The following is a 22256-nucleotide window of genomic DNA, read 5'->3' on the forward strand; positions in this document are numbered from 1 at the left end:
TTCCCATGATGCACTGGGCCAGGGACAGACTGATTTGCATATAGCCAGGTTCTGAGCTGGGATGGTGCAGTGAGATAAATAACGGTGATGGATCAAGCCCTGATCTTTGGACTGGGTAAGAGTGGTCTGCTTAATTCAGACACTCTGTTCATCACCACCCCCTTTTCTGAATCGTTTTTGGCCACTATAGGTGTGGCAGGGTATACTCAGACATGAGTCCCTTTCTCACTGCACCATCAGGATTCAAGCAAGCCGGGCCGAAGACGGCTGAAATGCCAGAAACCGGTCCCCGGTAGCTTGTCTCCTTTCTGGTGAAGAATTGGCTTGGTAGTTTAGTCTGCCCTGTTCCCATGATGCACTGGGCCAGGGACAGACTGATTTGCATATAGCCAGGTTCTGAGCTGGGATGGTGCAGTGAGATAAATAACGGTGATGGATCAAGCCCTGATCTTTGGACTGGGTAAGAGTGGTCTGCTTAATTCAGACACTCTGTTCATCACCACCCCCTTTTCTGAATCATTTTTGGCCACTATAGGTGTGGCAGGGTATACTCAGACATGAGTCCCTTTCTCACTGCACCATCAGGATTCAAGCAAGCCGGGCCGAAGACGGCTGAAATGCCAGAAACCGGTCCCCGGTAGCTTGTCTCCTTTCTGGTGAAGAATTGGCTTGGTAGTTTAGTCTGCCCTGTTCCCATGATGCACTGGGCCAGGGACAGACTGATTTGCATATAGCCAGGTTCTGAGCTGGGATGGTGCAGTGAGATAAATAACGGTGATGGATCAAGCCCTGATCTTTGGACTGGGTAAGAGTGGTCTGCTTAATTCAGACACTCTGTTCATCACCACCCCCTTTTCTGAATCATTAGTCAAAATCAAGCAACATTAGATATTGAAACAAACCTAGCGATTCATAAAGCGGCTCTATATGAATCTTTTGCTTCTAATTTGGCGGAAAAAATAGCAACCTACATATCTCAACTGTACCAGATGGCTGAAAATGCAGGGAAAATTCTGGCTAAAAGGACTAGACAAAAAGAAGTATTCAATACAATAGATTCAATTCAAGATGAAACAAGACAGATACAAAATAATCCTGATTCAATTCTTGAAGTTTTTCGGCAATTTTATCGAAAATTATATCAATATAAAGATGACTGTTACTCATCACAACAATGTATGAACTGTGCCAGAGCTAATGCTCTACCATCTCTCTCTAATGACCAAAAAATAGCTCTAGAAACAGAAATTACCTGGGATGAAATCGAAAATGCACTAACATCGTTAGCAATAGGAAAAGCAATGGGACCTGACGGTATCCCATTGGAATTCTATAAGATCTTTAGGAGTATCATAAAACAAGACATACTTAATACTTTTCATGAGGCACAGAGAGGCTTTCCACCGGAGTCCTGGGCCCAATCACTAATAATGACATTTCTTAAAAAAGAGCTGCCAGGATGGTACTTGCGAGAATCCAGAGGTGGATGGAGCAAGAAAATATCCTGTCCCCTATGCAAGCTGGATTTAGAGTAGGCACCAGTACCCTAGATCAGGTTTTTAGACTTAATATGTTGTATTGGAAGGTTGTCAAACTGGGTGGTGGTGCTATTTATGCCGCTTTCTTGGATCTTAAGTCGGCTTTCGATTTGGCACCAAGAGAGAAAATGTGGAAATCCCTTAGACTCATGGGTCTGCCACCTGAACTTCTCGACTTAGTGGTTAGACTCCATGAAGAAAACTTCGCTAGAGTAAGATGGGGTAAACAAGGTCAGGTGACTGATAGTTTTCCAGTTACACGCGGTACGACAGGGATGTGTGTTGGCCCCCACCTTATTTCTTTTGTTTATCAATCAGGTTGTAAAATTCTTCTCTGATACCCCGACTGATGCACCATCTTTCGGCGGGTTTAAATACCCGATGTTGATTTTTGCAGATGATACCCTGCTTCTCTCTAAAACACGAGGGGGGTTGCAAATAGCCCTCAACAGGTTCGCTGAGTTTTGCAGGGTTAATGATCTGCAGATCAACACAGATAAAACCGAATTTATGGTTTTTAGCAATAAAAGCCCAATTAAAAGCTCTATTACCTTGAATGGTGCCCTGATTGAACAAGTGGACACAATGACATACTTGGGTGTGACCCTGGACTACCGCTTTAGCTGGAAACCCCAGATTGAGGCTTTATATCTTAAGTTTGTCCGCCTGTCGGGCTGCTTATTACAGGAGCAAAAGAAGTCCCTGACCAAACGTATTGCCCCGGCGATAAAAATTTATGAAGCAAAAATTAATACAGCCATATTATATGGCGCTGATGTGTGGGGGTATAAAGATTTGTCTCTCCTTGTTAAGGCACAAAATAAATTCCTGCGAAATTTGGTGGGTCTCCCTCAATCTACACCCACCAAACCGTTGTTGATAGATTTGGCCCACTTTCGTCTGGTGGCCCTGTGGCGACGGCTCTGGACCACACCAGAGCTTAGCCTATTTGCCAAGGAACTGGACGAAGTTAAGTCATTGTGGGGCGCATCTCGAATCCCCTGGCTAAGGGAAGTAAAATCTGTGCTGGAGGAGATGGGACTCAACCACCTTTGGTCTAATCCGGGGGGTTCCCCCTTTCCCTCTAAACAGGATTTCAAGGACCTATACTGGGCCACAGTAAAGCATTTAGCAGTGGTCCAGTCAGATGCCACTAACTTAACTGGACTTTCTTTGGTACATAAACTGACCCCTTCCTTAGAACCTTACTGGGATGTGATCACTAAAACTCTCGACCGGAAATTATACCACCAGTTCCATGTCGGGTCACTCCCAGTCAATTCCTTTGCCGGGAAATGGTCTGTGAATTCAAATTATACCTGTCCTTGGTGCCCCAACCATTTGGAAAGCATGGGTCATTTTTTCTTTGCATGCCCAGCCTACCGTGTTCCATGGTTAAAATGGCTTAAACCCCTATGTAGTAATCTTGAAATCAAAGGGTTCTTAGAAGCATGAGGATATTTCGTACTAACACATCTGAGATGGTAGTGGTCGGTGTGGCCAAGTATCTAGGCTGGGCATGGATCATTCGAACTAGGAACCCCAATGTCTCTTAATGCTTGCTTTTATATACTTTATACTCTGATAAAGTTGGCTGTTTTTATAACTAGAAGTCTTTATTAAACTGTTTATTAAATTGTTTAATATCTTTTTAGATGAATAAAACTTTTAGATGATGATTGTTATCATGGTTTTATAAAATTTTGGTGTTTTTTATGTACTGTCTTTTATTTATTTATTTATTTATTTTAAAAATGTATAAAGCGCAGCATATTCCTGTGGGTGTCTTGGCGCTGTGACTCTGCTAATTGTCTCTGTAATAACCTTTTTGGACTTCAAAAGTGATACCGTAGAATAATATTGAATTGATATTCGAAATAAAGACTTTTTGAACTAAACTGTGAACTAATAATGACATTTCTTAAAAAAGATAAGGATCCATTAAACCCCGCGTCACACAGACCAATTTCATTAATAAATACGAATAGCAAGGTATACTCAAAAATACTAGCTACACGATAGTCAAAAATAATGGCAACAATCGTATCCCGTTGCCAACATGGGTTTATCCCAAACAGGGATACAGCAGATCATGTACGGAGAGTTATTGCTATCATGGACTGGGCTGAGGGTACCAAAACATCAATTGGGATCACCCTATTGGATGCTGAAAAAGCATTTGATAGGGTGGCATGGCCTTATCTTTGGGGTTTGTTAATTATAAAGGGCTTTGGTCCAAGGATTGTAACTGCTTTTAAAGCTTTGTATAAAAATCCAACCTCAGCTGTAAAAATTGGGACTACGAAATCAGCCTTATTCCCTAATCAACGTGGAGCACGACAAGGATGTCCATCCTCCCCTCTTCTTTTTGCTATTTATATTGATATTCTCCTCAATCAAATAAATCAAGATGAGCACATTGTTCCGGTGGAAGTATGCGGTACCTTGCCTATGCAGATGATCTAGTAGTACTCACCAAGGCTTTCCGTAGAACCGAAGAACTAGCAGCAAATTTTGGTTCTTTCTCAGGATACAAATTACATTTATCCAAAACACAAATAATTTATGTGGGTCAAAATCCTCCGCTTCTTAACAATATAGTCTCTGAAGCAACATATCTGGGGATTAAATTAACCACTCCTATCTCGAAGATTCCTAATCTTAACTTCGTCCCGATCCTGAGGAAAGCAAACTCAACCCTGGAAAGAATAGATCATCTGCATCTATCACTACATGTCAGGAACAATGTGCTAAAAATGGTGATCCTTCCAAAATTTATATATTTATTCAGAACAGTCCCATTGGAATTCCCGCTTGAATTTTTTAAGCAACTTGACAGAATGACAGGAATATTCTTATGGGGTTATAAAGGCATTAGGAGAGCTTATAAAAAAATGATCCTACCAAAGGATAGAGGTGGATGGGCCGCTCCATATTTCTTATTCTATTATCTGGCTACAGTGTTTCCATTTATATCTCCTTTAAATGTGGGCAATAAAACTCCCATTTCACATGCACATTCCCCATCGATTTATGAATTAGTCCTAGGTATGGAAGCTAACAATCAATTTTTAGGAATAATAGAACCTAGCTACCACAAAAAACAAAATTTAAGATTATCTCGGCAGCCTATAAAGTATGGAGAATTATAAAAAAAACTGGCGGGAATTCCAAAGATTATAAGATACACTCCCTTAAATTCTCCACACTGCTTCCCTCCCATATTTAGAGACGCGGTGATGAAAAGGTGAAACCATAGTAGTATATACTATCTGAGTGATTTATATTCGGTCAACTCCACCACTATATCTACCTTTTCTGAACTACAACAGAAATTTAGAATCCCTCCTCATGATTACTTCAAATACCTACAGATCTTTAGCTTTTTAAACTCGCTTTCTCTTAATGATCGTCAAGGGGTAAAAACGATTCTGACAATAGAGAGTCTGTACGTTAAAAGAAAAATAGGTTATAACTTTTCTTCCAGACGACCTTTCCATGATCCAACATAGATGGCTGGAAAAACTGGGTGTAAATGACCTGATGATAAAAGAATCAATTAAAACAGACAAAGCTATTCTAATTACAGGGCGATCACGAACTCAACATTATATGGTTATGTTTGATCTGTACCACACACCAGCTAAAATCATGAAATGGGGGGCTACTGTTGGTATAACTTGCAATCGATGTACACAGATTGGAGCAGATCCAATACATATGTTCTTTTCTTGTTCCAAATTACATGGTATTATTTCAGAAATTCAACTATTTATTGAAAAAACTCACAGGGAGAACAATAACTCTTTCACCAGAACTGATTTTATTTGGACTATCAATAGAGACTACAGAAAGAGAACAACAACACTTGATCTTTATTATGATGTCCGAATTTCGGGCATGTATCACGCAGGAATGGATTAATTCGGAACCACCATCGTTTTGTATGTGGAGGGCTCGTTTATTAGCAAAATTTAATTTCAAATCTGCCATATATGGAACAAAAGGAAGAAAGAAGAAACAATTAGGGTTGAAAATCTGGGCTCCGATACAACAATGGATTCATGAGGAAATGACCTAAATATCCTTTCGCTTTACTTTTCGGTGTTGTGTTACTCTTTCTTCTTCTTTAATTCAGAATTTGTTATTGTGTATTTCATCCATGTAAATTGTAACCAAACTAATTTGTTTTTTGTTTGCAACATAAAAGCAATAAAAAAAAAGGAAGCCCTTTAAAGCGGTCTCCTCTCCCACCATAGCCCGGTGGGTCAGGTGGGTCATGCAGGAAGCAGGCATTAGTCTAAAGGACTTTGGTGCCCACTCAGCTCGAGAGCAATGGCCTCGAAAGCTTTTGGCTTGGGCGCGTGCCTAGAGGATATCCTAAATGCAGCTGATTGGTCTTCCGACTCCACCTTCAAGAGGTTCTATTTTAAGCCAGTGCTAGACATGGCTTACCTCGTGGTGAACAAGCTTTGAACTAGCATAATCCTCGCCTCCAGTCCTGACATAGAATGAAAAATGTCCTAGATATTTAAACGGAAAGTTTCAATTCTATAAAGGACTCGGAGGCGAGGATTATCCCACCCTAGGGATTGCTAAATGATTTCCTGCCCGTATGGAAGTAAGTAACATGTTTTGCTGCTTGGTTAGGTTTTGTTATCACCCTTGTGTCTCATACTGTATTGCCTGGCTGCTTTCATGGCCTGTTTCTTATGTATCATTTGCATACATTTTCGTTGTTGCCTATGCATTATCTTTGCCTTATGGTTGAATATGTTATGTTGTTAGTAGCGATCAGGTTAAGCATTAGCAGAAGACATCTTGTCTTTAGAGACTATGTTGTCCGTTGTGTGGAATACATTTTGTATTTCTGGCAGCCATTTTGTTTGCCATGTGCTCACCATGTGCTCTGTCCTACCTTCCTGTCAACTGCTCTTGAAATCTGCCTAGAGACGAGATATATTTAGCCTCTTCTGCTTCGCACATGCTCAGTTGAGCTTACAGCTGTCCCCAACTTGTAACTGTCAGGATGTGTCCACCAGAATTAGCTAACTGTCAGCCTCTCCCACTTGTTGCCAGCACACTCTCTGTATGACCTTATATGTATTTGAAACCAGCATTCTGTACTTGTACGTCTTCATTTGAGCCTCTGTGTGGGTATAAAAGGACCAAGCTCCTCCCAGTCAGTGTGCTACTTCATGCATTACCGAAGGGGGCTGTGTGAATGTAGTTCCACCTCATGAGGTACTCTGTGAAGAGGAGGGCAAATCCCTTGCACTGGTAGGTCTTGCTGAGGCTCACCACTACAATGTCATGGGTATTTTCCGTGTCTGACGTTCCCCTGTTGTTCCTCCTAGGTTAAGATGCGGGTAAACAGGACGCTTAACGTTGGATCTCCTGCTGACTGGGAGCTCAGAAAGAGGACAAGGGGACACTGACAGCAGACTATGTTGGGAATGCTGCGCCCTTATTTTTCACAGAGACATTTGCTTTGTTGTAATTGGTTGTTTCTCCCGGTGGTTCATGGGAAAAGTAGTCTTGTTTCTCTTCGTTGGCTGCTGTATGGAATAAAGCGAAGAGAGAATGCATGCATAATCCTCGTCTCCAAGTCCTTAATAAAATTGAAACTTTCTGTTACGATAGCTAGGAAATTTTTCATTCATCTTCATAAAAATTATAAAAGCCTAGAAAGCTTTGCAAGCTTTTACCAAGGTAGGTGTAGGTCAGCAAGGTTTCATTGAAATGTTTGTGTGTGCATTTACTTCTGTGTGGGCTAACTATATACCCCCAAAGTTCTGCTTAAGTGGTATAGAAAATACACTTATCAAATTTGGCAAAACGACGGCTGTCTCTTAATCTTTATAACATTACTTTTACATGCTGTAAATGTGTGTTCAGTGAATTAGACTAGATCAATACATTGTCTAGATACACTCTAGAAAATTCATCCAAAAAACCTCTTAATATTTCATGAACGAAAAAAACAAGAAAGCAGCTGGAGCATTAGAGAGCCCGATAGACATCACCTGATATTTAAGTAATCCATAATTGGTGTGAAATGCAGTTTTCCATTCATCACTCCCTGGACCATAACCAAATGATATGATGCCCTGAGAACAAGCTTGTTAAAAAGAGAGTGCTTGTTTGATTTGATTTAAAAACAACAGATATGAAGGGCAGCTGGTACCTGTTTTTAACTGTAATCCTATTGATTATTCTCTAATCAGTACATGTACTAAACTTATCCCATTTTGCGGGCAAAAATAATTAATGGGAGGAGGTTCAGGACTTTTATGCTCTAATAATTCTTTTAGTTGAGCTCTCATCTCAGTACTGTCTAAGACATTCAGGGGCATATTATCAAGAACGGCGATAAAATTATCGCCGCTTTAGCGGTAGGAAACTGCCGCTAAAGCGGCGATAATGGGCTTGATAATATGCTATTGTGAATTCCCATAGCAGCCCAGGTTCTGGTGTTAACCTGGGCTGCTATGGGAATTCACAAGGGCATATTAGCAAAGCCCATTATCATCGCTGTAGTGGTCGTTTCCTGCCGCTAAAGCGGCGATAATTTTATCGCCGTTCTTGATAATATGCCCCTCTGTTTCTGAATCTGTAATTGTTTATTTTCAACTACAGGGTATAGATGACCTGGTTCAAGATCAGACTTGCAATTATAACTTCTGTGCCCAGATAAGGCATTTGTTTTTTTTTCATCAAACACATCATGAACATTCTTAACAAGATGAGTAGGTAAGTTAACTTGACAACCAATAAAAGAAGTTGTCATTATATTTGCTGATGCCTTTGAAGTATTACTTGTAAATTGTTCTTCAGTTATGAAATAATGATTCATACAATAATTATAATTTCATTACATCGTTCTTGCTGCCTGATCAATAGAGGGATTTGCACTGTTATCCATTGAATCCTCAAAATCACTTTGAACTCTGGGAATAAATTAAATCGAAACAAATCTTTCCGATGTGATTTCCAAAATTTACCAACATTTCATGTGCACCTGCCTGCTCCATCACTCTTCAAAAGAAAATGGTCAGCTAGGACTGCTTCGGACTACACTGAATCTGGCTGGTTCAAACATCTGGATTCAAACGAAAAAGGCGTCTAGGAGGCTAGGTTTAAACTAGGCATTGTCAAGCTCCTAATTGACTGGCCTGGCCACCACAGAATTTATATTGAGTGATCATCAAAACAGTGACATCAGGTAATTGATAAATACTGACCTTGCGGTGATAAAGATGACAAACCTTCACAGGTGGAAAGAATGTTCACCTCAGCCTCACACTGCCTGGATTCTTGCCATGCCCATCATGGCATCTCATGAACAGATAATTTACTGCCTACTGGGCACTTTGGACACATTTGAAAGCAGTTGGTTTATTTTTCTCCTACTCCCCCTGATCTGGGTTCGGCTCATTGTTTGCTTACTAATAATTTTTCTGATAAGCCTGATGGGGCAGAGTGGAGCAGCCCCATTACATAACTTCCATGTTTAGCATGGATTTTTCTTTTTATCTTGAGTAGTAAGATGGTATTTACCATATAATGGTTCATTGTTACTTTTTCAGTTTGGTTTGCTGATACCAAAGGCAGATCAAATTACCACACATACTGTAAGTTTGGACCTTTGCAGCACTAACTGGTTACTGTTTTCTCACTCTCTTAAACACTTTTAATACACATATGTTGTAAAGCATTATTTTGCTTATGATGAGCAATTGGATTTAATTGTACATTGTGCATGGAACACTGTACAGTGTACATTGTGAAAAGCACAAAAAAGAAATGTTGGCAAAATCCTATGCTAGTACATTCTTTCAATTCATTTAATAAAATTTGGTAGAAAATGGTACAACTTTTCTCCTCAATCCTTCTGGTCTCAACTACAAAATGATTTAAAGTGGTCATTCATTTAATTAGATTTGGAAGGCCCTGCTTTAAATTCAGCAATTTACTATCTAAAAAAAGTGCATGTGTATTAACCAATTTCTAGATTTGCTCACAGAAGGAATTAAAATTATACAGCTCTTTGCATATTACTAATCAAATACTCCAATTGACAACATTCCCATTCATGTAAAACAAAGCAAAGCTAATTGGTATGATTGGTATGATCTTATGACAGTGTCATAAGTTTACACTAGAATTGCAATTTACACTCTTTATGAAACAAGGTAATTTTTTGGGATTATAAGAAAATCTCTCTGGGAGTGCTAGTGGTATCAGGTTACACCTGGAAATATAAATGCATATAACACTTACTCCCTCGTTATATGTAGGCTAATAAATTATGATATGTGCATGAACTTTGATTATCACACACATCAGAATTATGAGTATTGAGACCAAAATTACATCAATTGCATAAATTGTATACATTTTGGCAGGTAAAACCTATTAATACTTATTGGGGTGAAATGCCTGATAAATAAATGGACCTGAGTATTTCAGTGCACCCATTACTGGGGAGAGACTTGTACTTGGGTGGAATTTATTGCAATCAATGAATTCTGCCAAAGGAGAGTCGGATGTTATTGAGTGCAATAAATAACGCAGGAATGACCAGCCAACTCATAATGAAGACATTCGAGTCTTGCATGCTGAGCTAATAACGGCCAAGGTTTAGTGAAATTTGATTCTGAAGACAATAGAATGACATTAATAAAGAACCTTATCCTTTTTTAGCTTGAATTAATTTAGATTGTAAAATCTTGCTCTCTCATTCCTCTAGACTTACTTTTGATTGTACATTAAACAAAACACAGAAGCACACAAAAAAGCAGTCCTCTATAATAGTATATAATACAGTATAATAAACTTCTTGTTTCAGACTCAAAGTATAGATACTATAGGTTTTATTCTTTGTACATACAGTTGCACTCTCTGTTTTTGGTGTTGTGTTCAATACAACCAAACAGCTGCACATGTTTTGTCTGAAGACTTTCTTAAAGCTGCAAAATGACATTATATTGACATATATACAAATGGGTAACACAGGGCATATTACAAAATCATTGTTGTGGCAATCATCAAAAAGAATTACAAAACCGTACCAAAGTGTGGTCTAGAAATGTGCAGATTCAGAGACAGAATAGCCCTGAGAAGTATTCCACCACCTATGTCATCAGTGCAAAGTGAGAGAAAGCTGGACAATAAGGTGATGTTGAGATTGTGAACTTAGGATTTCATTATAACAAAGGGTCAGTGATAGAGCCAGTATAGAATGTACCTGAAAAGAAGTATTGACAGGTAAAGTTGATGGTATCCAACTCATGAGCAAGGTAAAGCTTCACTGAAATGTAGAAGCATTATATAAGGCATCTTAAAACAAGTAAACATCTGCAATAGAGTGGTGCGGTGAGGAGTAATGTGGGATGTCGGAGAGAACTGAGATCTTAAAGCACAATATAGTATTTAAAGAATGTGGTAACAGAGAAGGCAATCTAGGGAATAAGTTGGTTGCCGTTACTATCTTGTTGCTTTGAATCAGCAAAAGACTCCGGGCCCGATTCACAGAACTAACTTAAGACAAAATCCTAAACTTACTACCATTTTGGTATTTACAGAAGGCACTTACTCATTTTGGTATTCACAGAAGGCACTTACTCATTTTGGTATTCACAGAAGGCACTTACTCATTTCGGTATTCACAGAAGTTAAGAGTCCTAACTTTAGGACTCCTAAATGTCTTCTGTGAATACCGAAAATCTTAAAGTTAGGATTTTTCTCAATTTACTAGGAGTAAAGTTAGGACTCCTAACTTTAGGACTCCTAAATGCCTTCTGTGAATACCGAAAGTCTTAAAATTAGGATATTTCTGAATTTAGTGGTAGTAAAGTTAGGACTCCTAACTGTCGGATTCCTAAATGCATTCTGTGAATACCGAAAGTCTTAAAATTAGGATTTTTCTCAATTTAGTAGTAGTAAAGTTTAGACTCCTAACTTTAGGACTCTTAAATTCCTTCTGTGTTTCTCCTTTATTTCCAGTCTTTCCTTTTCTAGTGCTTCTTTGATAGCTGGAGTGCTCTCTGTCGCTATTTGTGAGTCAAGTAATTTTATATCTTCTTCCATGACGCCAATTTCCTGCTTCGTGAGTTTGGATTTGTAAGCTCCCATACTTAATAGCTTCCCCCTGATAACTGCCTTGTATGTATCCCAAGTAATTTGCTTTGTAGTGCCAATTTGATTGTCCTCAAAAAAGTTAGCAGTAGCAATCCTTAGTTCTTCTGTTGATTGTGGGTCTAATAATATAGTGCGATTAACCATCCATCTAGATTGTGTGTTGTTCTTTGATGTTTGTATAGTTAATTGGTCTGCCGAGTGGTCAGACAGGTGAGCCAGTAGATGTTCTATGCTCCCAACATTGGCTAGAAGACTCTTATTTTTTAAGAAATAATCAATTCTAGACCTATGGCCCAGTTTTTTATTGTGGAAGGTGAAAGGTAGTCTTTTGTCACCCTTTTCTTTCCACATATCCATCAGATCCAAGTCTTTTTTGTGGTTACCTATCCACTTTCTCATTTTGGGTAGGTTTGCTTGTCTTCCTGGGGCGGATCTATCTAGTTTGGGATCTAATATAATGTTGTAATCACCCCCTAGTATTATCGGTGCAGTTGTTGATAATAGTTCTGTGTAGAGTCTTTGAAGGGGAGTTTGGTCATCTGAATTTGGATCGTAGTAGCCTGCTACAATTAATATATTATCATTTATTCTAACTTTGGATATAGCCCATCTTCCTTTATTGTCTACTGCCTTGTATTCGATCTTGGCTTCGAGTGATTTGTAAAAAATTATTGCAAGGCCTTTGATATTACAATCTTGATTGGTGCAAACATAAGCATCAACCGAGCTAAGATTTTCATTATTTGGTCCCACTCCGCACTTAGGAGGTGCCTCCCCTGTAATATGATTACCTCGCTATCTGCTTCCTTTAGGTATTCAAGGATCCTTCTCCTTCTACTAGCTGTTTTAAGTCCATTGAGGTTCCAAGAGAGGATTTTAAATTTTTGGGAGTTTGTCATCATTTTCTTATGTTATGCTGGGGGTGAATGGACTCGTTTCATGCTTGCGGTTCCCGTATGCTCCTTTTACTTTAAGTAGTGAGGATATTTTTTTCATTTTTTCCCCTAATTTGCTCCCCACCTGTGCTCTCTTTTTGTTTTGTATTTGTACTTTTTTGTGAGGTTCATCGTTACCCACCCTGAGGAAGCCTCCCTTCTTCTTTTTGGGCAGTATTATTCGCCCTTTTGAGCTCCATGCTGTGCCTGGTTTGCAGGTTTCGCCTTTCTTGATTTTATATGGCAGTCCGCAGTTGATCCTTAATTTGTTCTAAAAAGGTTTCTTCTTCTCTGGGGTCCCTGAAGTTGTGCATTTTGTTCCTCCACATGATCCTCAGAGCAGCATGGAATTTCATTTGGACCGTAGCCCCAAGCGACTTTAATTCTTGCATGAATTGCCTCAATTCCCACTGTCTGTCCTGGGTGGCTTTGGACATGTCTGAGCGAATTCTGAAAGATCAGTTGTCCTTATTTAGATTAATATTCTTTCTTTCAGTGTGTAGGTTTTAAAATTTATTAGGATTTTTCTTGGTGTCTTCCTCTCTTTTGTTTTGCCGAAAGGATCCCGGTGAACCCTCCGTATGTCATCCGTTAGATTAGCTTCCTTAGCCCATGGGAAATACTCTTCTAGGAGTGAGATGGTGAACTTTTTGATATCTGTCCCTTCCAAGTTCCCTGGTACGTTCAAGACTCTCAAGAACTTTTGCAGAGTGTCAGGATACCTGACAAACCAGGCAAAAACGGAGGCCATGAGCTGGAACACGCTCCCCCATACCCCATACTCCAAAGACAAAATAAAGTATTAAGGATCTAGAAAAAGTACCCCAGATAAACCTTAACAGAGTTGCTGGAGAAACCAGGAGACTCCTTAAAATATGGGACGGGCTACCATTAAGCTTCCTGGGAAGATCTAATATAATACAAATGACCATTGTACCCAAATTTACCTACCTTTTTAATACTATACCTTTGGAATTCAAGAGAGATGCTTTGAAGAAAATCCAGGGAGAAATATTGAGTTTTATTTGGTCATCTAAAGGTAGAAGAATTGCACAGAGTAAACTAAGGAGGAAAAAAGAACAAGGGGGAATAGCCAGTCCTGACCTTTTTGAATACTATAGGGCATTCCAATTTAAAAACATGAGACCTCTTTTAAAGAACTATCAATTTTACCCCGATTTCCTACAAAATATGACAGATAGAACAGATCACTTTTTATAAAAATTCGGACTCCCAAAATTTTTCAAAAAAGATAAAACTTAAGATCCGAATCAACGCGGCAAAACTATAGTATCAAGTCAGAAGCACACTAAACATGCCGTATTATAGCAATATGGCCCCCATATGGGAATCTCCAGGTACTCCGGACTGCTTAAAAGACTCCATGGCCTTACCACTGAAAGCAGCAGGAATTAAAGAATGGGGCAAGCTGATGACAGAATACCTCATAATTCCTTGGCATCAACTAGTCAAAAATTCCAACTCATCCGTATCTAAATTAAAATATTACCAACTTACCAGCTAGGCCAAATCACTCACAGAGAAAAAAAAGGGAAACAAGGACCTAGAAAAAGAAATGACAAAAACCACCCTTATAAAAAGAGAAATATCTAGGTGGTACTGGGCCCTCATCACAGCTGGGGAAGAAGATTTCCTTATCCCAGAAACAGTTTGGAGGAAAGATATACAAGAGTTAGACCTACAAAACATATGGCAAAGATCCCTAGAAAAATGCTGGTCTAATACAAAACCGGCCGCCTTGAAAAGAAACCTCCTATTTACAATGCACAGGGCCTACTGGACCCCCAAAAAGTTATCAAAATTCAAGGGAGCCAACATAAAGACCTGCCCCAGATGTGGAATGGAGAAGGCGAACAATCTACATATGTTCCATAAATGCCCCCTTCTCGACTCCTTCTGGCAGGAAGTTGGTAAGACGATAAGCCGGGTATTGGGAAAACAACTAGAAGTAAGTATAACCCTCATTTTCTTTGGGATCAACATCATTAATGATCTGGGTAAATTAACAAAAAATCAGGAAAACCTGCTGTTTGTATTTATACTGATAGCAAGGCGAGAGATTTGCATAAACTGGGTTAAACCAGCACCACCATTACACGGGGACTGGCTGAATTCCATAATAAAAAGAAATAAAGTGGACAGAAAAGGAAAACCCAGTAAAAAGTCCAGTTTCTGGGAAATCTGGGAAAACCTTTATCAATCAGGCAATTAATGTACTTATGTGCTCTCGGAAAACAAAATCCTATGATTAAAGCGGTGACAATAATTCAAACGGGAAATATTCCCACCGAGTAGCCAGGAAGGCTAGCTCCCTCCGCAAGTAAAAGGAATTATTGACTATGATAAAGGATAAGGGAGACCCCAGGCTGAAACAACCGTTAAAGGGAAACTCCCCACCTCAGAATGGCCAATATGTGGCAGTGAAGGCACAAATGTTGTAGCAACGGGCTCCCGTCAGTACTCCTTACACATATAAACACAAAATGAGGATAAAAAAAAAAACAATCATGTCACCCACAGTAATATAGCAAGCATCACATCTCTCTCAATTCATCTTAATTTCCTCTTTCAAAACAATGCTTCTTCCCAGTCATCTAGTTTGTAGTAAGAACAGCATTGGGCCTACTACCTATAAATATCTCAAAAAGGCTTCTTCCTGTGGAACTGTGGAGTGAAAATCTACGAGCCTACAATTCTTTGTACCGTTCTTATTTGAAAATCAACCCATAATGTTTTGCTATTTGGATTACCTCCCCTAAAAGGGTGGTTGAACCTTTCCACTGCACCATTGGTGTCTGGATTGTACAGTCACAGTCCTAAACAGCCCATCTCTGGATACTTTAATGACAGAACCTCGTCATACTAAATTATGTAAAACAATACATAACCTATCGAAACCCAATATCTGAGATATTCAATAAGCCTTATTTTCCTTCTTATTTGATGTAATACGCAGTGGGCATTGAGGAAGTGGTGCAAAGTATGATATAAACATAAACAGAATCACCCACAGATTAGTACACCTAATGCAAGCACTCCCCTGCGCATCCCACCACACTTCCTTCAGTATCTGTATTACCTTTTCACTCAACCAGATCAGCATGTAGCCTAGGATCTTAGATCAGGAGGAAGGCAGGATGTTGACTCCAGTTAAGCCACTGATTATTCACCTGAAAGAACGAAGCCCTTCTCTAATCCAAAAGTGCTATAAGGCACCTTACACATGTGCTCCACAATATTGAACTGTCCAGTCCTGAACGAGGTAAAACTTCTGGATACTTCACCCTCCAACTATCCCATGTGGCTATCCTTTAACTTTGCTGGTAAGCTGGGCATTAGATGCTGAAGGCAATGTCATACGGGCTAGCAGCTGTAGTCCTGTATGTACTGACCAGTTACATTTGCTGAGAGCTGCTGTGGCAAGATTCTATTGTAAGGTGTGAAAGATGCCGCCCTTGGTAGTTCGACTTACTGTACAGTTTCAGATGAACCCATGTCCACTTCAGGTCTATGACACAGGATGATGTGCGGACGTTCACTGCAGACTTGTGTCACAGAATGACAACATCCAGTGCAGACTGGTGAAACAGAATTATCGGCGATGTCCTCTGCAGACTCAGGATGTTATGTTATGTTGTTATGTTATGTTATGTTAAATAGATATTTTATAGCGCACGGCTACGCCAAAGGAGTGTCCCGGCGCTTTATATTTCATGACCTGAAAGGGAACAGACAAACATAACAATATAAGGTAAGAAGGAAAGCTCACGAAGTTCAGAAACTAAAATAGGAAGTCCCTAGCGGGCAAAGAGCCATGTCTTTAGGCCCTTCCTGAACGCCAGCAGATTAGATGTAGAGCGCAGGGTCAAAGGAGGGAGTTCCACAGCTGCGGAGCTAGCAGCCTGAACGAGCGCCCTCCAATGCGGGCTTTTTTTACTCGGGGCACCACAGCCAGGAAGAGGGACTCCGATCTCAAGGATCGTGCCGGATGGTAAAAGGCGAGCCTCCTTTGCAAATATTGAGCTCCAGAGGCATGCAAAGCCTTGTGGGCCAATGTCATGGCCTTGAATGCTATCCGGTTCCGGATAGGTAGCCAATGGAGCAATTGTAATAGGCTAGAGGCACTGGCTCGCCTGTGGAGGCCGAAGATGGCTCATGCAGCCGTGTTCTGGGCCACCTGCAGGCGTTGCAAGAGGTACTCCCGCAGGCCTAGATATAGGATGTTCGAGTAATCCAATCTTGAGCCGATTAAGGCCTGAACTGTCGTCCTCCTATGCTGCTCAGAGAGCAAAGGGAAGAACTTCCGAGGCATCCTGAGGATGCCAAAGCAAGTTCCTGTGAGAGCCAGAACCTGGGATTTAAGCGTCAGCCCATTATCGATTTCAATTCCCAAGTTCTTGGCTGACTGGGACGAATGAGCTGGGGGGAACATATCGGCGGGCCACCACCCATGCCAGTCCGGATCAGATGGACAGCCGAAAAAGAGTATCTCAGATTTATCTGAGTTGCACTTGAGGCTGCTTAGCTGGAACCATTTAAAAACAGCCCCAAGGCACTCACGGATACTCTCTCCATCGAAATCTTCTCCCTTCCGGCAGGTGAAGAGAAGCTGGGTATCATTGGCATAGGGTGCGATCTGGCCCCCGAAAGATTCCACCAGTGTCGCCAATGGGGTCATGAAGATGTTAAATAGAGTCGGGCTCAACACGGAGCCCTGAGGGACTCCGACTCCCAGTGGCGACATCTCGGCGGAGCCAGGGGAGGCCCAGACCGTTTGTCGGCGGTCGGCTAGAAATGAACGAAACCAGCTGAACACCGTCCCCCTCAGACCGATTTCATGGAGTCCTGCGAGGAGACCCTCATGGGGGACGGTGTCGAAGGCCGCCGACAAATCAAGCATGACCACCATAGCTTTGCCTCCTGAATCCAGCGCCTCCTTGATGGCCTCCGATACCTCCAACAGCGCCGTCTCGGTGCTTAAATTGGGGCGGAAGCCAGATTGAGAGGCATGCTTCTCCAGGATCTTAGCCAATGCAGGAAGAAGCGAGATGGGCCTGTAATTGGCAGGGACTTCCGGAGCAAGGCTCGGTTTCTTAAGGACGGGGATGACCATAGCCTGCTTCCATGTCTGCGGAATTATCCCCTGACTCAGGGAAAGGTTTAAAAGTGGGTTGGCCAGAGGATTGACAATATCTGCCATTTTAGCTAGGAATTTGGCTGGGCAAGGATCAAGGGGTGAGCCAGATTTGAGATTCGTCATGAGTGTCAGCGATGAAGGTATCGAGAGTGACGGGAAAACTGCCAGGACTGGGCCTGATATAATGGGATGGACTGACCCATCCAGGAGGCTCGGATAACCATCAACCGGCCTAGTAGGAAAGGAGTCCTGTATCAACCTAGGATCCACTAGATGCCGTTATCATGAAGTCAAAGGGAGACATGAGCTGCTCTGAAGATGTGACTGAGGCCACACCTATTCCTGATTGCTTAGTAATTGGGTGTGGGCAGGGATGCCTTTATTGCCCCTTTACAAATAAGATGGCTGCTGAGTAAGGGACTCATTTCCTTGTTGTATAATCACCAGGCTCATACCATGACGTTTCTGGGTGACTCATTTCCTAATTGTGTAATCATCAGGCCCAGTCTGAGTGACTCATTTCCTGATTGTATAATCACCTGGCTCATATCATTACTGTTCTGGGTGACTCATTTCCTGATAGTATATTCATCCAGCCCAGCCTGGGCAACTCATTTCCTGATTGTGTAATTCTCAGGCCCAGGCCATAAAGTAATTGTGTCAACACAACAACTACACACAAACAGTATGGTGTGAGAGCACAGACACATTCAGATGCACATGTGTAAACCAAACAGATACGCCACACTGATACATTTAGGTTATAAATGTGAGTTTATGCAGATCGCATCCCCCAAGATCGAAACACACCTCTCAAGGGATGCACATCACGACAAGCGTCATATATGATGGTGTATATCCCCATGAAAAGGTTCTCTTCTTGTCCTGTCTTACATCATTATGATGCAGTGCTTGCACAAGTCTGCATAGACCTCAGACTTGGTTTGTGGCATACATCCTACTTAAACCAATCTTTAGCATGAATTCCATGATATTTTATTGTGATGAATTAGATATAGAAAGTTATTCTGTCTCTGCATGTCTCAGACTGGCTTTATCATGATGAATGCATCAATTAAGGCTCTCATTAAGGATCTCACATTAGCTTTATCCTGATAAACACCTCTATAAATGCAGATGATTTACCCACTTCCTCTGTGTTTTCAATGGGAACACAGGCAAGATTCAACTTGCAGGGATACATTGACTAATTAAAGAGGTCACTCTTTTGTTCTGTTATACCACACTCAAACCACTAGGTGGAGCTTTCTGACCCTATTTAGGTAATCAAGCAACTAAGCCATCTCTGCTATAACAAAAGGTAGCAGTGGTATTCACTGTAAAGAAATGTGTCACACTATAGCAGGTCAGCTCCCACTGAAAGATAATTTGTAGATGTTTATATGATTTTTGTAAAAAGGAAAAAAGCAATATCAAGTTTATTCTACTTTAACAGAACTTTCCTTTTGCATAGATTCAAATCAAAAGCATATGATAGTTCTGTACAAGGATACAAAGCAGATCATCTGCAATCAGTTCAAAGTATAATTTATGAGATCATATGAAACTACAACTAATACAGAAACAATGGTCCACTACAAATCTGAGAAACCCTGTTTAGGGAATACAAAACACATCAAATTAATCAAGGTTCACAAATCCTTTTGACCATGATACATCCCTCTAACTATGTCACTGCTATTTTACATGATAAACACATCAAAATGGATTCCATCCCTTGGATGCATATTCTTTACATATTTCTGTAGACATGACCTACAAATAGTCTTTGCAAAGAGAATAAAAATTGAAAGGGCCATGAAGCAGATCTCTGATCCGCTCCCCCAGTAAAGCAGCTCTTTCGGACTCTGCACCCGTGCTGCTGCCAGCTTTCTGTTTCGTGCCCCGCGGCTACCTGCATGTGTATTTTGTTTCCAGTGAGTTATCAAACATTTTCTGCCACATTGTTCTGCACTAGCTGTTCCTTTCCTGTACTGCCTGCATTTATAAAACTACCCTTAGTAAGTTTAGCAAGCTATTTCAGCCGCATCTGTGTATCTTTTTCTTTTTCCTGCACCGTGCCATTTGGAGCCGACACCTGCTCCTTCCCGGCCATTCGCTGCTCCCCCCACCCAGTGCCCCGCCCCAGGACCTACTTATTTGAGGCTGCAGGGCAACAAATTAAGCAGGTCCTGACTCCCCCCCCCCAGCGCCGCTGGTCTCCCGGACTTTGTCATGCACCATGCTGCCAGCGTTCAGCTTCGTGCTCTGTGCTGCTTTCATGTGTAATTTGTTCCCAGTGAGTTAGAAAGGATTTTCTTCACATTGCTCTGCACTAACTTTTTCCCATCCTGCACTGCCTGCATCTTTATAACGGCCTTTCGTAAGTTTAGCTAAGTATTGTAGCCGTACCTGTGTATCTTTTTCTTTTCCCTGCACTGCCCTATTTTGGAGCCGATGTCCGCTCCTTTCTGCCCATTTGTCCCCCCAGCCACCCTGCACCCTTCCCGGAGCCTACTTAATGGAGGCTGCTGCGTGGCTGAACTGCTAGCACACCAAAGGGGCACCGAAGGCAAGCTCGTCTGCATTTGGTCCGTGACCAGTCCTCCTGCCACCCACAGATACTCCGCCGAAGAGCTCAGCGCCCTGGATCCTGGACTCCACAACAACTGCTGCCTTCCATTTCTGCAATCTATGCAAGGACCTTTCACCTGCTGCCACTGTCTCTTTGCCTGCAACTCAGTACCACCAGCTCTCTAGGAAACCCTCACCACTCCCACCTCACTGACCAAGACTGCCACAGACTCATTACACTGCCTCCTGCTCAATACCCATTCACTCTGCAAACACGCCACTGAAATCTGGGACACCATCACCACCCTCACCCCAACATTGCCGTCATTACAGAAATCTGGCTCAACCCCTCAGCCACCACCAACATCACCACTGCAACACCCAATGGATACAAGATGATATAGCAGGCCTGCTCCCGCAAACACAGAGGCGGCATCGCCATCATCCACAGAGAAACCATCCACTGCACCATCACTGAAGATGACACTACACCCATCATGGAACACTCCAACTTCCAAATCCAAGACAACAGCAGAACAACCATCAGAGAAACACTCGCATACAGACCCCGAGCCCACTGCCCAGCTTCTGGAGCGCAAGTCTTAAATTCATCGCCCCAATCATCATCGACTCCAATCACTCCATATTACTCTGCGACCTCAATTTCTACCTCGATGACTTAAAAGACACTAACACCACCAACCTTCTGAGCAACATCGGCCTCATCCACCTGGTCAATAATCCCACACACAATGCAGGACACACACTCACCAAAATCCTCACGGCCAGTGACAGAGGGAAATACACCCATGTCCCTGAACTCACTTGGACCTACGACACCATTGTTTACTTTGGCATCGCAGGAGCACAAACCACCACCACCAAGACTCCCGCTCCTCCCACCGCAACTTAAACAAAGTGACAGATACAGAGACAGACACTCTCAACACTACCCATTCCGACCATGCAACCACCATCAAGCAGGAGATCAAGTACCACTCCGTCTGGACCACTAAATGTGGCAACAGAGTAGCCCCCATCAAGCCCTCCAAAGCCAGCAGGTCCACCAAACTGGTCAACTGGTACACACCTAACCTCAGCATCATGATACTCAACTGTAAATGCTAGAGAGATGATGGCGCACTAGCAAAGATCCCACAGACCGCGACAACTTCAAATCAGACCTCAACAATTACCATCAATGCCTTAAAGACATAAAAAAAATTCCCTGGCTGGCAGACTGCATTGAGCAAAATTGTAAGAGAGCTCTCCTGCCTGACAGCCACCAAGAACACTATATCCCCATCCAAGGAACTCTCAAAATACCCTGGCAGACAACTTCCAGAACAAGATATCCACCTTCTACACTAACTTCAAACCCCAACCTACCAACTTCTACAGCCTCCACACGCTGACTGATGCCACCCATACTCCTCCTCTCACTGCATGGGAACACCTCACCAGACAGAACACCACGGCCATCATGAACTTCATCCAATACGGAACCCCCACTGACCCCAACATTTCTTCAACCACAGGGGCAAGTAAATCAGCAACAAACTCACCTCAATCCTCAACACATCCATCACCACTGCCCCCTTCCTGTAGCAATGGAAACACAATGCATGGATCAAACTCCCATCCTCAAGAAACCACCCGCCAACATCAGCAAACTCAAGAACTACAGCCTCATCTATCTGCACCCTTCCCAGCCGAAGTCCTTGAGAAGATAATCCTCCAACAACTCACTAAATACCAGGAGAACAACAACCTGCTGGATACCTCTCAAATCAGCTTCCAAGCCAACCTCAGCACTAACACCACCCTGATTGCTGCCACCATAGACATCAAAACCCTCCTCTATCACACAGACACAGTGGGCAGCATTCGGTACTTTATCCCACCAAA

Source organism: Lissotriton vulgaris, chromosome 8, assembly GCF_964263255.1.
Source record: "Lissotriton vulgaris chromosome 8, aLisVul1.2, whole genome shotgun sequence".
Lineage (NCBI taxonomy): Eukaryota > Metazoa > Chordata > Amphibia > Caudata > Salamandridae > Lissotriton > Lissotriton vulgaris.